The following is a 15,532-nucleotide window of genomic DNA, read 5'->3' on the forward strand; positions in this document are numbered from 1 at the left end:
CATCGTCTCCACAAGGTAATGATCAGACATCCTACTATCTGCCCTTCTCAGCACAATCAATTTCAAAAGTTTCTCTTTTGCAAGCCTATCAGTTTGTATGTGATCCACTAATTCTCGCTGACCAGCTTCCCTACTCATTTATGTATACTTGTGTATGTCACTTTTTTAACCAGGTATTCCCAATCACAATCTCTTTTCCAGCACACAACTCCAGAAGCTGCTCACTATTTACATTCACACCACTGAGTAACCCATGTCTCCCAGTTATGCCTTCAGCTACTACATTACTCACCACCGCCTTTAAATAACCCATCACTGATGCACGATATCTTGCCTTAAGACTGCCACAAACTCGTTGAGATACTCCTAAAGCACTAGCCTCTGATACTCTATATTTTAAGGGTCAAGTGCGCTAATAATCATCTATCCATCACAATCAACATATATTTTATCCACATCAGTCTGAAACTTGATTCATCACAATCATCCGCACAGTCTTACACTTCCTGCTTCAGCAGTAGTGCTACCCCTTCCTTAGCTCAGTCCCTCACACCAATCCCAGACTTTACTCCTCAAACATTTCCTAACTCTTTTTTCTTGAGAGCCAGATCATCCAGGTTTCTTTTCTCAAAAAACTACGTATATCACCATCATTCTCGGCTTGTAGCGGGTACAACATATCTGGAGAGAAGAAATGCAGCACCGACCAACCCGACCCTGGGTTACGAAGGTCAGAGAGAATCATGCAATCCCGACATGACCTTAACTTCACATCCGGACAATAACGGTCTCTCTTGACCCAACTTAGTGTATTTAGTCATGGACGTTCTATATTACTACCTTGTTTGATATTCTTTCTTCCGTATTGTCTCAACCGTAATTTTTTCTATATTTCTGTTTTCATATTTTGTATATATATTATAACTCATGCTACCCTTCGTGATATTCCTAATTTGTGTCACTTTTAGTGTTTTCATATATCCTTTTTTTTTGTCGCTGTCTCCCGCGTTTGCGAGGTAGCGCAAGAAAACAGACGAAAGAAATGGCCCAACCCACCCCCATACACATGTATATACATAAGTCCACACACGCAAATATACATACCTACACAGCTTTCCATGGTTTACCTCAGACGCTTCACATGCCCTGATTCAATCCACTGACAGCACGTCAACCCCGGTATACCACATCGCTCCAATTCATTCTATTCCTTGCCCTCCTTTCACCCTCCTGCATGTTCAGGCCCCGATCACACAAAATCTTTTTCACTCCATCTTCCTACCTCCAATTTGGTCTCCCACTTCTCCTCGTTCCCTCCACCTCCGACACATATATCCTCTTGGTCAATCTTTCCTCACTCATTCTCTCCATGTGCCCAAACCATTTCAAAACATCCTCTTCTGCTGTCTCAACCACGCTCTTTTTATTTCCACACATCTCTCTTACCCTTACGTTACTTACTCGATCAAACCACCTCACACCACACATTGTCCTCAAACATCTCATTTCCAGCACATCCATCCTCCTGCGCACAACTCTATCCATAGCCCACGCCTCGCAACCATAAAACATTGTTGGAACCACTATTCCTTCAAACATACCCATTTTTGCTTTCCGAGATAATGTTCTCGACTTCCACACATTCTTCAAGGCTCCCAGGATTTTCGCCCCCTACCCCACCCTATGATCCACTTCCGCTTCCATGGTTCCATCCGCTGCCACATCCACTCCCAGATATCTAAATCACTTTACTTCCTCCAGTTTTTCTCCGTTCAAACTTACCTCCCAATTGACTTGACCCTCAACCCTACTGTACCTAATTACCTTGCTCTTATTCACATTTACTCTTAACTTTCTTCTTTCACACACTTTACCAAACTCAGTCACTAGCTTCTGCAGTTTCTCACATGAATCAGCCACCAGCGCTGTATCATCAGCAAACAACAACTGACCCACTTCCAAAGCTCTCTCATCCACAACAGACTTCATACTTGCCCCTCTTTCCAAAACTCTTGCATTCACCTCCCTAACAACCCCATCCATAAACAAATTAAACAACCATGGAGACATCACACAACCCTGCCGCAAACCTACATTCACTGAGAACCAATCACTTTCCTCTCTTCCTACACGTACACATGCCTTACATCCTCGATAAAAACTTTTCATTGCTTCTAACAACTTGCCTCCCACACCATATATTCTTAATACCTTCCACAGAGCATCTCTATCAACTCTATCATATGCCTTCTCCAGATCCATAAATGCTACATACAAATCCATTTGCTTTTCTAAGTATTTCTCACATACATTCTTCAAAGCAAACACCTGATCCACACATCCTCTACAACTTCTGAAACCACACTGCTCTTCCCCAATCTGATGCTCTGTACATGCCTTCACCCTCACAATCAATACCCTCCCATATAACTTACCAGGAATACTCAACAAACTTATACCTCTGTAATTTGAGCACTCACTCTTATCCCCTTTGCCTTTGTACAATGGCATTATGCACGCATTCCGCCAATCATCAGGCACCTCACCATGAGTCATACATACATTAAATAACCTTACCAACCAGTCAATGATACAGTCACCCCCTTTTTTAATAAATTCCACTGCAATACCATCCAAACCTGCTGCCTTGCCGGCTTTCATCTTCCGCAAAGCTTTTACTACCTCTTCTCTGTTTACCAAATCATTTTCCCTAACCCTCTCACTTTGCACACCACCTCGACCAAAACGCCCTATATCTGCCACTCTATCATCAAACACATTCAACAAACCTTCAAAATACTCACTCCATCTCCTTCTCACATCACCACTACTTGTTATCACCTCCCCATTTGCGCCCTTCACTGAAGTTCCCATTTGCTCCCTTGTCTTACGCACTTTATTTACCTCCTTCCAGAACATCTTTTTATTCTCCCTAAAATTTAATGATAATCTCTTACCCCAACTCTCATTTGCCCCTTTTTCACCTCTTGCACCTTTCTCTTGACCTCCTGTCTCTTTCTTTTATACATCTCCCGCACAATTTCATTTTTTCCCTGCAAAAATCGTCCAAATGCCTCTCTCTTCTCTTTCACTAATAATCTTACTTCTTCATCCCACCAAACACTACCCTTTCTAGCCAACCCAACTCCCACTCTTCTCATGCCACAATCATCTTTTGCGCAATCCATCACTGATTCCCTAAATACATCCCATTCCTCCCCCACTCCCCTTACTTCCATTATTCTCACCTTTTTCCATTCTGTACTCAGTCTCTCCTGGTACTTCCTCACACAAGTCTCCTTCCCAAGCTCACCTACTCTCACCACCCTCTTCACCCCAACATTCACTCTTCTTTTCTGAAAACCCGTACAAATCTTCACCTTAGCCTCCACAAGATATATATATATATATATATATATATATATATATATATATATATATATATATATATATATATATATATATATATATATATATATATATATATATATATATATATATATATATATATGTATATATATATATATATATATATATATATATATATATATATATATATATATATATATATATATATATATATATATATATATATATATATATATATATATATATATATATATATATAATATATATATATATATATATATATATATATATATATATATATATATATATATATATATATATATATATATATATATATATATATATATATATATATATATATATATATATATATATATATATATATATATATATATATATATATATATATATATATATATAAGGCATGTGTACGTGTAGGAAGAGAGGAAAGTGATTGGTTCTCAGTGAATGTAGGTTTGCGGCAGGGGTGTGTGATGTCTCCATGGTTGTTTAATTTGTTTATAGATGGGGTTGTTAGGGAGGTAAATGCAAGAGTTTTGGAAAGAGGGGCAAGTATGAAGTCTGTTGGGGATGAGAGAATCGGGAAGTGAGTCAGTTGTTGTTCGCTGATGATACAGCGCTGGTGGCTGATTCATGTGAGAAACTGCAGAAGCTGGTGACTGAGTTTGGTAAAGTGTGTGGAAGAAGAAAGTTAAGAGTAAATGTGAATAAGAGGAAGGTTATTAGGTACAGTAGGGTTGAGGGTCAAGTCAATTGGGAGGTGAGTTTGAATGGAGAAAAACTGGAGGAAGTGAAGTGTTTTAGATATCTGGGAGTGGATCTGGCAGCGGATGGAACCATGGAAGCGGAAGTGGATCATTGGGTGGGGGAGGGGGCGAAAATTCTGGGGGCCTTGAAGAATGTGTGGAAGTCGAGAACATTATCTCGGAAAGCAAAAATGGGTATGTTTGAAGGAATAGCGGTTCCAACAATGTTGTATGGTTGCGAGGCGTGGGCTATGGATAGAGTTGTGCGCAGGAGGATGGATGTGCTGAAATGAGATGTTTGAGGACAATATGTGGTGTGAGGTGGTTTGATCGAGTGAGTAACGTAAGGGTAAGAGAGATGTGTGGAAATAAAAAGAGCGTGGTTGAGAGATCAGAAGAGGGTGTTTTGAAGTGGTTTGGGCACATGGAGAGAATGAGTGAGGAAAGATTGACCAAGAGGAAATATGTGTCGGAGGTGGAGGGAACGAGGAGAAGAGGGAGACCAAATTGGAGGTGGAAAGATGGAGTGAAAAAGATTTTGTGTGATCGGGGCCTGAACATGCAGGAGGGTGAAAGGAGGGCAAGGAATAGAGTGAATTGGAGCGATGTGGTATACCGGGGTTGACGTGCTGTCAGTGGATTGAATCAAGGCATGTGAAGCGTCTGGGGTATACCATGGAAAGCTGTGTAGGTATGTATATTTGCGTGTGTGGACGTATGTATATACATGTGTATGGGGGGGGGGCCATTTCTTTCGTCTGTTTCCTTGCGCTACCTCGCAAACGCGGGAGACAGCGACAAAGTATTATTATAATAATAATAATAATAATAATAATATAATAATAATAATAATATATATATATATATATATATATATATATATATATATATATATATATATATATATATATATATATATATATATATATATATATATATATATATATATATATACATATATATATTTTTTTTTTTTTCCGCTGTCTCCCGCGTTTGCGAGGTAGCGCAAGGAAACAGACGAAAGAAATGGCCTAACCCACCCCCATACACATGCCTTGATTCAATCCACTGACAGCACGTCAACCCCGGTATACCACATCGCTCCAATTCACTCTATTCTTTGCCCTCCTTTCACCCTCCTGCATGTTCAGGCCCCGATCACACAAAATCTTTTTCATTCCATCTTTCCACCTCCAATTTGGTCTCCATCTTCTCCTCGTTCCCTCCACCTCCGACACATATATCCTCTTGGTCAATCTCTCCTCACTCATTCTCTCCATGTGACCAAACCATTTCAAAACACCCTCTTCTGCTCTCTCAACCACGCTCTTTTTATTTCCACACATCTCTCTTACCCTTACGTTACTTACTCGATCAAACCACCTCACACCACACATTGTTCTCAAACATCTCATTTCCAGCACATCCATCCTCCTGCGCACAACTCTATCCATAGTCCACGCCTCGCAACCATACAACATTGTTGGAACCACTATTCCTTCTAACATACCCATTTTTGCTTTCCGAGATAATGTTCTCGACTTCCACACATTCTTCAAGGCGCCCAGAATTTTCGCCCCCCCCCCCCCACCCCCACCCCCCCATGATTCACTTCCACTTCCATGGTTCCATCCGCTGCCAGACCCACTTCCAGATATCTAAAACACTTCACTTCCTCCAGTTTTTCTCCATTCAAACTCACCTCCCAATTGAATTAACCCTCAACCCTACTGTACCTAATAACCTTCCTCTTATTCACATTTACTCTTAACTTTCTTCTTTCACACACTTTACCAAACTCAGTCACCAGCTTCTGCAGTTTCTCACATGAATCAGCCACCAGCGCTGTATCATCAGCGAACAACAACTGACTCACTTCCCAAGCTCTCTCATCCCCAACAGACTTCATACTTGCCCCTCTTTCCAAAACTCTTGCATTCACCTCCCTAACAACCCCATCCATAAACAAATTAAACAACCATGGAGACATCACACACCCCTGCCGCAAACCTACATTCACTGAGAACCAATCACTTTCCTCTCTTCCTACACGTACACATCCTCGATAAAAACTTTTCACTGCTTCTAACAACTTGCCTCCCACACCATATATTCTTAATACCTTCCACGGAGCATCTCTATTAACTCTATCATATGCCTTCTCCAGATCCATAAATGCTACATACAAATCCATTTGCTTTTCTAAGTATTTCTCACATACATTCTTCAAAGCAAACACCTGATCCACACATACTCTACCACTTCTGAAACCACACTGCTCTTCCCCAGTCTGATGCTCTGTACATGCCTTCACCCTCTCAATCAATACCCTCCCATATAATTTACCAGGAATACTCAACAAACTTATACCTCTGTAATATATATACATATATATATATATATATATATATATATATATATATATATATATATATATATATATATATATATATATATATATATATATATATATATTATCCCTGGGGATAGGGGAGAAAAAATACTTCCCACGTATTCCCTGCGTTTTGTAGAAGGCGACTAAAAGGGGAGGGAGCGCGGGGCTGGAAATCCTCCCCTCTCGTTTTTTTTTTTTTTTCATTTTCCAAAAGAAGGGACAGAGAAGGGGGAAAGATGAGGATATTCCCTCAAAGGCCCAGTTCTCTGTTCTTAACGCTACCTCGCTAATGCGGGAAATAACGAATAGTTTGAAAGAAAAGAATATATATATATATATATATATATATATATATATATATATATATATATATATATATATATATATATATATATATATATATATATATATATATATATATATATATATATACATATATATATATATATATATATATATATATATATATATATATATATATATATATATATATATATATATATATATATATATATATATATATATATATATATATATATATATATATGTATATATATATATATATATATATATATACATATTGGATAGGATCACAATTTTGCGCGTGATCATGATATTCCTATTAGCCTACGGGGAAAACGAAACACGACAAGTTTCCAAGTGCACCCCAGTGCGACAATCACATATGTTACCGTTTTTAGATTGCATGATCCATAGGCAAGGAAAGAAGTTTAAGTTTAGCATATACAGAAAACTTGCCAGTGTTGCTCATATATCCATTATTACTCATCTCGACATGACAGAGTTAAATTATCATCATTTCAATCTATGTTCCTTAGGGTATTACGTATTTGCAGTCCAGAGTTTATTGATAATGAGTTTGAGAAGATATATTCTATTGGATCTGACTTACAGTAACCTAGATCTTTCATTGATAAATCCCTTAGGTTAGCAAAGAAATCATTTTATAGAGTTGAGCCCAAACCTCCCATTGACACCAAGAATCTTTTAGTTCTAACTTTTTACAATGATTTACTTTACTTCCCATGTTGCTTAAATCCTTTAATGTAACTGTTGCCTTCAGCAACAATAATACTATAAAGAATATCTAAATCAGGGATTCACCATAAAATTCTCTTGGATGCATCTATAAAGTGCCATGTGGAAATTCTGATAAATTTTATGTTGGGCGGACTGGTAAGGATCTTTCTGTTAGACTTAAGCAACATAGATATAGTATAAAACGAGACAAGAATCAAATGCCTTGTTTAATCACGTTAAAAATTATGATCATTGTATAGACTGGAGTAATGCCATCTCAGTTATTAACTCTAACTCTATTACCACGAGAAACATCATTAAATTTTCGAATATCAAATACACAAAGAATTATAATCTTAATATTAATGTTGGTCTATACAAATTAGATAACTTTATTGTTGATAAAATTTGTAAAATTATAAGTTTATGAACGCTCGTTGTATATCTTGGACAATCGCATGTTAACCAAATGGCGTCCTAGCTTCGCCTCTTCGATGTATGTCAGCTGACTTGTATTTCTCTCTTGTGTCTCCCCTGATGATGGGATTGCTGATGTGACAGCTAGAGACTGAGTGTGAACGAATGTGGCCTTTGTTGTGTTTTCCAAGCGCTACCTCGCGCACATGCGGGGTGAGAGGGGGTTGTCATTTCATGTGTGGCGGTGTGGCGACGGAAATGAATAAAGACAGGCAGTATGAATTATGTACATGTGCATATATGCATGTGTCTGTGTGTGTATATATATGTATTTGTTGACATGTATAGGTATGTATATGTGCATGTGTGGACGTGTATGTATATACATTTGTAGATGGGTGGGTTGGGCTACCTCACATCACCACCACTTGTTATCACCTCCCCATTAGCCCCTTCACTGATTTTCATATTTGTTCCCTTGTCTTTTGCACTTTATTTACCTCCTTCCAAAGCATCTTTTTTATTCTTCCAAAAATTTAATGATACTCTCATTTACCCTCTTTTTCACCTCTTGCACCTTTCTCTTGACTTCCTGCTTTTTTATTTTATACATCTCCCAGTCATTTGCACAATTTCCCTGCAAAACTCGTCCATATGCCTCTCTTTGCTTTCACCAATAATCTTACTTCTTCAATTCCACCACTCACTACCCTTTCTAATCTGCCCACATCCCACGCTTCTCATGCCACAAGCATCTTTTGCGCAATCCATCACTCCTTCCCTTAAAGGCATCCCATTCCTCCCCCACTCCTCTTTCATCCTCTGCTACCACGTTTGTGAATTCTGTACAGATGTACGGTTCAGACGATGCACCTTCTCGTGTTTTAAGGAAGTGTGCCTCTACGTTGGCACCAATTTTTTTCGCCTATTTCGCTTCTGTCTAAAACCCCAGAACTTGCCCTTCTGCTTGAAAGCGCTGCTTGGTGAAGCCCATCCCTAACCCATCCAGCTATCTCCCCATTGCTTTCGCTTTACATGTATTGGACTAATTTTAGAGTCTGTTTAGATACTCTTGAAAGTTGATGCAGGACTCTAAATGTGTCACTTCCCTCAGACCTTTTACATCATTAACAAATTTATTCAGGTAGGAATATCATGTAGAATATTAGTCCCAGAACATAACTCACAAGTGATATTAATCCAATTCGAGATGATTTCTTTGACTTGCGACCTCTATTACCTCCCTAAGAATAATTTTCTATCTAAAGAAGTCTCCCTTTTCTCCTGCCTCCGCCTACCATGTGTGGAAGTGCCAAATGCTTTCTGACAGTACAGACACAAATAATCCCCCTGGACTTCTCTTGTGTGCAGTATTGAGCTCTCTCCCACTTGAACATTTAAGAGGTTCGTTACCCATGGACTCTGTTCCCTAGAAATGTGATTTCTCGTAGGAAGTCATCCATTTGCTTACTGATTATCGTTTCCAGTTCCAGACTGACCACACATGTCAGTGAGCCTAGTTTGTAGTTCAATGCCTCTGACTTGTCTTCTTTCTTATAAAAAGATAGAACGTTTACCCTTTTTCATTCCATATGTATTGTACATTTTTTCAGTGATTTCCTGAGCAATACTTCAAGTGGTCTGTCAAAGGCGTCAGCACAAATCTCAAATCTCCGGCACAAATGGTGAAACTTGTTCAAGACGTTAAGCTTCTTATGGATCAAGGCCCTTTTTCTATTATACAACTGTCTGTTCTAAACATCTCGAAGATTTCTAACATTGCCATGAATAATATCAGTGTAAGAGAAATAGCGGTTTTCCTATTGTGATCGTTCATGGGTTAGTGGAGGGGATGGGGGAAGGATTGGGAACCAATTCATTCATATTCAGGGAGACGGATGTAGATTGGAAAAGTTTGAGAAACGCTTGGATGGGTTGCTAAGAGTATATTAAGAAACTGTTTCTCATCATCCTTATGATTATTCCACACCAGTACAAATGGAATAGTTACAACAAAAAATATGTTACTCATGCGAAGTAATTTTCTTTGAAATATTCTATTATTCTCTTTGACATTCATGTGAAATATTAGTATAACTCTTTTATCCTAAATTATCACACTGGATACAAAAGAATTTACCCTTTCACCAATATTTCTGCAAATTCCAGACACGTACATTTCCACAGCAATTAAAACTTTTTTCTCGAACTTTTACTTTTCATGGGATTTTTCCCGCTGTCGCCCAGGGGTAGAAGTTAAATTCGGATCAAAAGCAAAGCGTTTGTGTATCTATCTAAACCATTAAACGAGATAAGGACTAAAAGACTTATTGATGATGCCTCTGGTCAATTTCTAGGCTTTGCTTTCATCGTCAATCATTGAGGCAATAACAATTCTTCCACATTACACATTAAAAAAATTCAGATTCAAATGTTTATATATGTATATATATATATATATATATATATATATATATATATATATATATATATATATATACATATATATATGCATTTATTATACTTTGTCGCTGTCTCCTGCGTTAGCGAGATAGCGCAAAGAAACAAACGAAAGAATGGCCCAATCCAACCACATACACATGTATGTACATACACGTCCACACACGCATATATACATACCTATACATTCTAACATATATATATATATATATATATATATATATATATATAATATATATTTATATATATTATATATATATATTTATATTTTTTTTTTTTTATACTTTGTCGCTGTCTCCCGCGTTTGCGAGTAGCGCAAGGAAACAGACGAAAGAAATGGCCCAACCCCCCCATACACATGTATATACATACGTCCACACACGCAAATATACATACCTACACAACTTTCCATGGTTTACCCCAGATGCTTGACATGCCCTGGTTCAATCCATTGACAGCATGTCGACCCTGGTATACCACATAGTTCCAATTCACTCTATTCCTTGCACGCCTATCACCCTCCTGCATGTTCAGGCTCGATCGCTCAATACCATTTTCACTCCATCTTTCCATCTCCAATTTGGTCTCCCATTTCTCGTTCCCTCCTCCTCTGACACATATATCCTCTTCGTCAATCTTTCCTCACTCATTCTCTCCATGTGACCAAACCATTTCAAAACACCCTCTTCTGATCTCTCAACCACACTCTTTGATTAACAAACATCCCTCTTACCCTTTCATTACTCACCCGATCAAACCACCTCACATCACAAATTGTCCTCAAAAGTCTCATTTCCAACACATCCACCCTCCTCCGCACAAGTCTATCTATAGCCCACGATTCACAACCATATACCATTGTTGGAACCACTATTCCTTCAAACATACCCATTTTTCTGTCCGAGATAATGTTCTCGCCTTCCACACATATTTCAACGTTCCCAGAACTTTCGCCCCCTCCCCCACCCTTTGACTCACTTCTGCTTTCATGGTTCCATCCACCACCAAATCCACTCCAAGATATCTAAACCACTTCACTTCCTCCAGTTTTTCTCCATTCAAATTCATCTCCTAATTGACTTATCCCTCAACCCTACTGTACCTAATAACCTTGCACTTATTCACATTCACTCTCAGCTTTCCTCTTTCACACACTTTACCAAACTCAGTCACTAGCTTCTGCAGTTTCTCACCTGAATCAGCCACCAGCGTTGTATCATCAACGAACAACTGAGTCACTTCCCAATTCTCTCATCCACAGCAGACTGCATACTTGCCCTCTCTCCAAAACTCTTACATTCACCTCCCTAACAACCCCATCATGACCAAATCAAACAGCCACGGAGACATCACGCACCCCTGCCGAAAACCGATATTCACTAAGAACCAATCACTTTCCTGTCTTCCTACTCGTACATTTGCCTTCCATCCTTGATAAAGACTTTTCACTGTTTCTAGCTACTTACCTCCCACACCATATATTCTTTATACTTTCCGCAATGCATCTGTATCCACTCTATCATATGCTTTCTCCACATCCAAAAATGCTACATGAAAACCCATGTGCCTTTGTAAGTATCTCTCACATACATTCTTCAAAGCAAACACCTGATTCACACATCCTCTACCACTTCTGAAACCACACTGCTCTTCCCCAATGTAATGCTCTGTATATACCTTTACCCTCTCAATCAATACCCTCCCATATAATTTCCCACGAATACTCAACTAACTTATACTTTTGTAATTTGAACACTCACCCTTATCCCCTGTGCCTTTATACAATGGCAGCATGTATGCATTCTGGCAATCCTCAGGCGCCTCAAATGAACCATACATACATTAAATATCCTTACCAATAAGTCAACAGCACAGTAACCCCTCCCTTTTTTTTTTTACAAATACCACTGCAATACCATCCAAACCCTTCGCCTTGCCGGCTTTCATCATTCGCAAAACTTTCACTACCTACTCTCCGTTTAACAAACCAATCTCCCTAACCTTCTCACTTCGCATACAACCTTGACCAAAACACCCTATATCTGCAACTCTATCATAATACATTCAACATACCTTCAAGATACTTTATCTACCTCTCATTTCACCACTACTTGTTATTACCTCCCCATTAGCCACCTTTACCGATGCTCTCATTTAATCTCTTGTCTTACGCACTTTATATACCGCCTTCCAAAACATGTTTTTTTTTTCTCCCTAAATTTCTATGATACTCTCTCAGCCCAACTTCCATTTGCCCTGTTTTTCACCTCCTGCACGTTTGCTTGACCTCCTGCCTCTTTCTTTTATACACCTTAGAGTCATTCTCACTACATCCCTGCAAAATTCGTCCAAACGCTTCCTCATGCAGGTCTCCTTCCCAAGCTCACTTACTCTCACCACTCTCTTCACCCCAACATTCTGTTTTCTTTTCTGAAAACTTCTACAAGTCTTCACCTTCGCCTCGACAAGATAATGATCAGACATCCCTCCAGTTGCACCTCTCAGCACAGTAACATCCAAAAGTTTCTCACGCGTCTATCAATTAACACGTTAGCCATTAACGCTCTCTGGCCATCTCTCCTACTTACATACGTATACTTATGTATATCTACATTTTTAAACCAGGAATTACCAATCAACAGTCCCTCTTCAGCACACAAATCTACAAGCTCTTCACCATTTCCATTTACAACACTGAACACCCCATGTACACCAATTATTCACTCAACTGCCACATTACTCACCTTTGCATTTAAATCACCCATCACTATAATCCGGTCTCGTGCATCAAAACTGCTAACACACTCACTCAGCTGCTCCCAAAACACTTTCCTCTCATGAACTTTCCTCTCATACCCAGGTGCATATACACCAATAATCACCCATGTCTCTCCATCCTCTTTCAGTTTTACCCATATCAATCTAGAGTTTACTTTCTTACACTCTATCACATGCTTCCGTATCTCCTGTTTCAGGAGTAGTGCTACTCCTTCCTTTGCTTTTGTCCTCTTACCAACCCCTGACTTTACTCCCAAAACATTCCCAAACCACTCTTCCCCTTTACCCTTGAACTTCGTTTCACTCAGAGCCAAAACTTCTAGGTTCCTCCCCTCAAATATACTGCCCATCTCTCCCTTTTTCCTCATCTTGGTCACATCCACACACATTTAGAAACCCTAGTCTGAGCCTTCGAGGTGGATGAGCACTCCCCGCGTGACTCCTTCTGTGTCCCCTTTTAGAAAGTTAAAATACAAGGAGGGAAGGGTTTTTAGAACCCCACTCCCGTCTGCTTTAGTCGCCTTTTACGACACGCGGGGAATGCGTGGGAAGTATTCTTCCTTCCCTATCCCCAGGGTTGTATATATATATATATATACATATATATATATATATATATATATATATATATATATATATATATATATATATATATATATATATATATATATATATATATATATATATATATATATATATATATATATATATATATATGTGTGTGTTTGATGATAGAGTGGCAGATATAGGGTGTTTTGGTCGAGGTGGTGTGCAAAGTGAGAGGGTTAGGGAAAATGATTTGGTAAACAGAGAAGAGGTAGTGAAAGCTTTGCGGAAGATGAAAGCCGGCAAGGCAGCAGGTTTGGATGGTATTGCAGTGGAATTTATTAAAAAAGGGGGTGACTGTATTGTTGACTGGTTGGTAAGGTTATTTAATGTATGTATGACTCATGGTGAGGTGCCTGAGGATTGGCGGAATGCGTGCATAGTGCCATTGTACAAAGGCAAAGGGGATAAGAGTGAGTGCTCAAATTACAGAGGTATAAATTTGTTGAGTATTCCTGGTAAATTATATGGGAGGTTATTGATTGAGAGGGTGAAGGCATGTACAGAGCATCATATTGGGGAAGAGCAGTGTGGTTTCAGAAGTGGTAGAGGATGTGTGGATCAGGTGTTTGCTTTGAAGAATGTATGTGAGAAATACTTAGAAAAGCAAATGGATTTGTATGTAGCATTTATGGATCTGGAGAAGGCATATGATAGAGTTGATAGAGATGCTCTGTGGAAGGTATTAAGAATATATGGTGTGGGAGGAAAGTTGTTAGAAGCAGTGAAAAGTTTTTATCGAGGATGTAAGGCATGTGTACGTGTAGGAAGAGAGGAAAGTGATTGGTTCTCAGTGAATGTAGGTCTGCGGCAGGGGTGTGTGATGTCTCCATGGTTGTTTAATTTGTTTATGGATGGGGTTGTTAGGGAGGTAAATGCAAGAGTTTTGGAAAGAGGGGCAAGTATGAAGTCTGTTGGGGATGAGAGAGCTTGGGAAGTGAGTCAGTTGTTGTTCGCTGATGATACAGCGCTGGTGGCTGATTCATGTGAGAAACTGCAGAAGCTGGTGACTGAGTTTGGTAAAGTGTGTGGAAGAAGAAAGTTAAGAGTAAATGTGAATAAGAGCAAGGTTATTAGGTACAGTAGGGTTGAGGGTCAAGTCAATTGGGAGGTGAGTTTGAATGGAGAAAAACTGGAGGAAGTGAAGTGTTTTAGATATCTGGGAGTGGATCTGGCAGCGGATGGAACCATGGAAGCGGAAGTGGATCATAGGGTGGGGGAGGGGGCGAAAATTCTGGGGGCCTTGAAGAATGTGTGGAAGTCGAGAACATTATCTCGGAAAGCAAAAATGGGTATGTTTGAAGGAATAGTGGTTCCAACAATGTTGTATGGTTGCGAGGCGTGGGCTATGGATAGAGTTGTGCGCAGGAGGATGGATGTGCTGGAAATGAGATGTTTGAGGACAATGTGTGGTGTGAGGTGGTTTGATCGAGTGAGTAACGTAAGGGTAAGAGAGATGTGTGGAAATAAAAAGAGCGTGGTTGAGAGAGCAGAAGAGGGTGTTTTGAAGTGGTTTGGGCACATGGAGAGAATGAGTGAGGAAAGATTGACCAAGAGGATATATGTGTCGGAGGTGGAGGGAGCGAGGAGAAGAGGGAGACCAAATTGGAGGTGGAAAGATGGAATGAAAAAGATTTTGTGTGATCGGGGCCTGAACATGCAGCATGGAGGGTGAAAGGAGGGCAAGGAATAGAGTGAA

The sequence above is a fragment of the Panulirus ornatus genome, chromosome 53 (genome assembly GCF_036320965.1).
Source record: "Panulirus ornatus isolate Po-2019 chromosome 53, ASM3632096v1, whole genome shotgun sequence".
Taxonomy (NCBI): domain Eukaryota; kingdom Metazoa; phylum Arthropoda; class Malacostraca; order Decapoda; family Palinuridae; genus Panulirus; species Panulirus ornatus.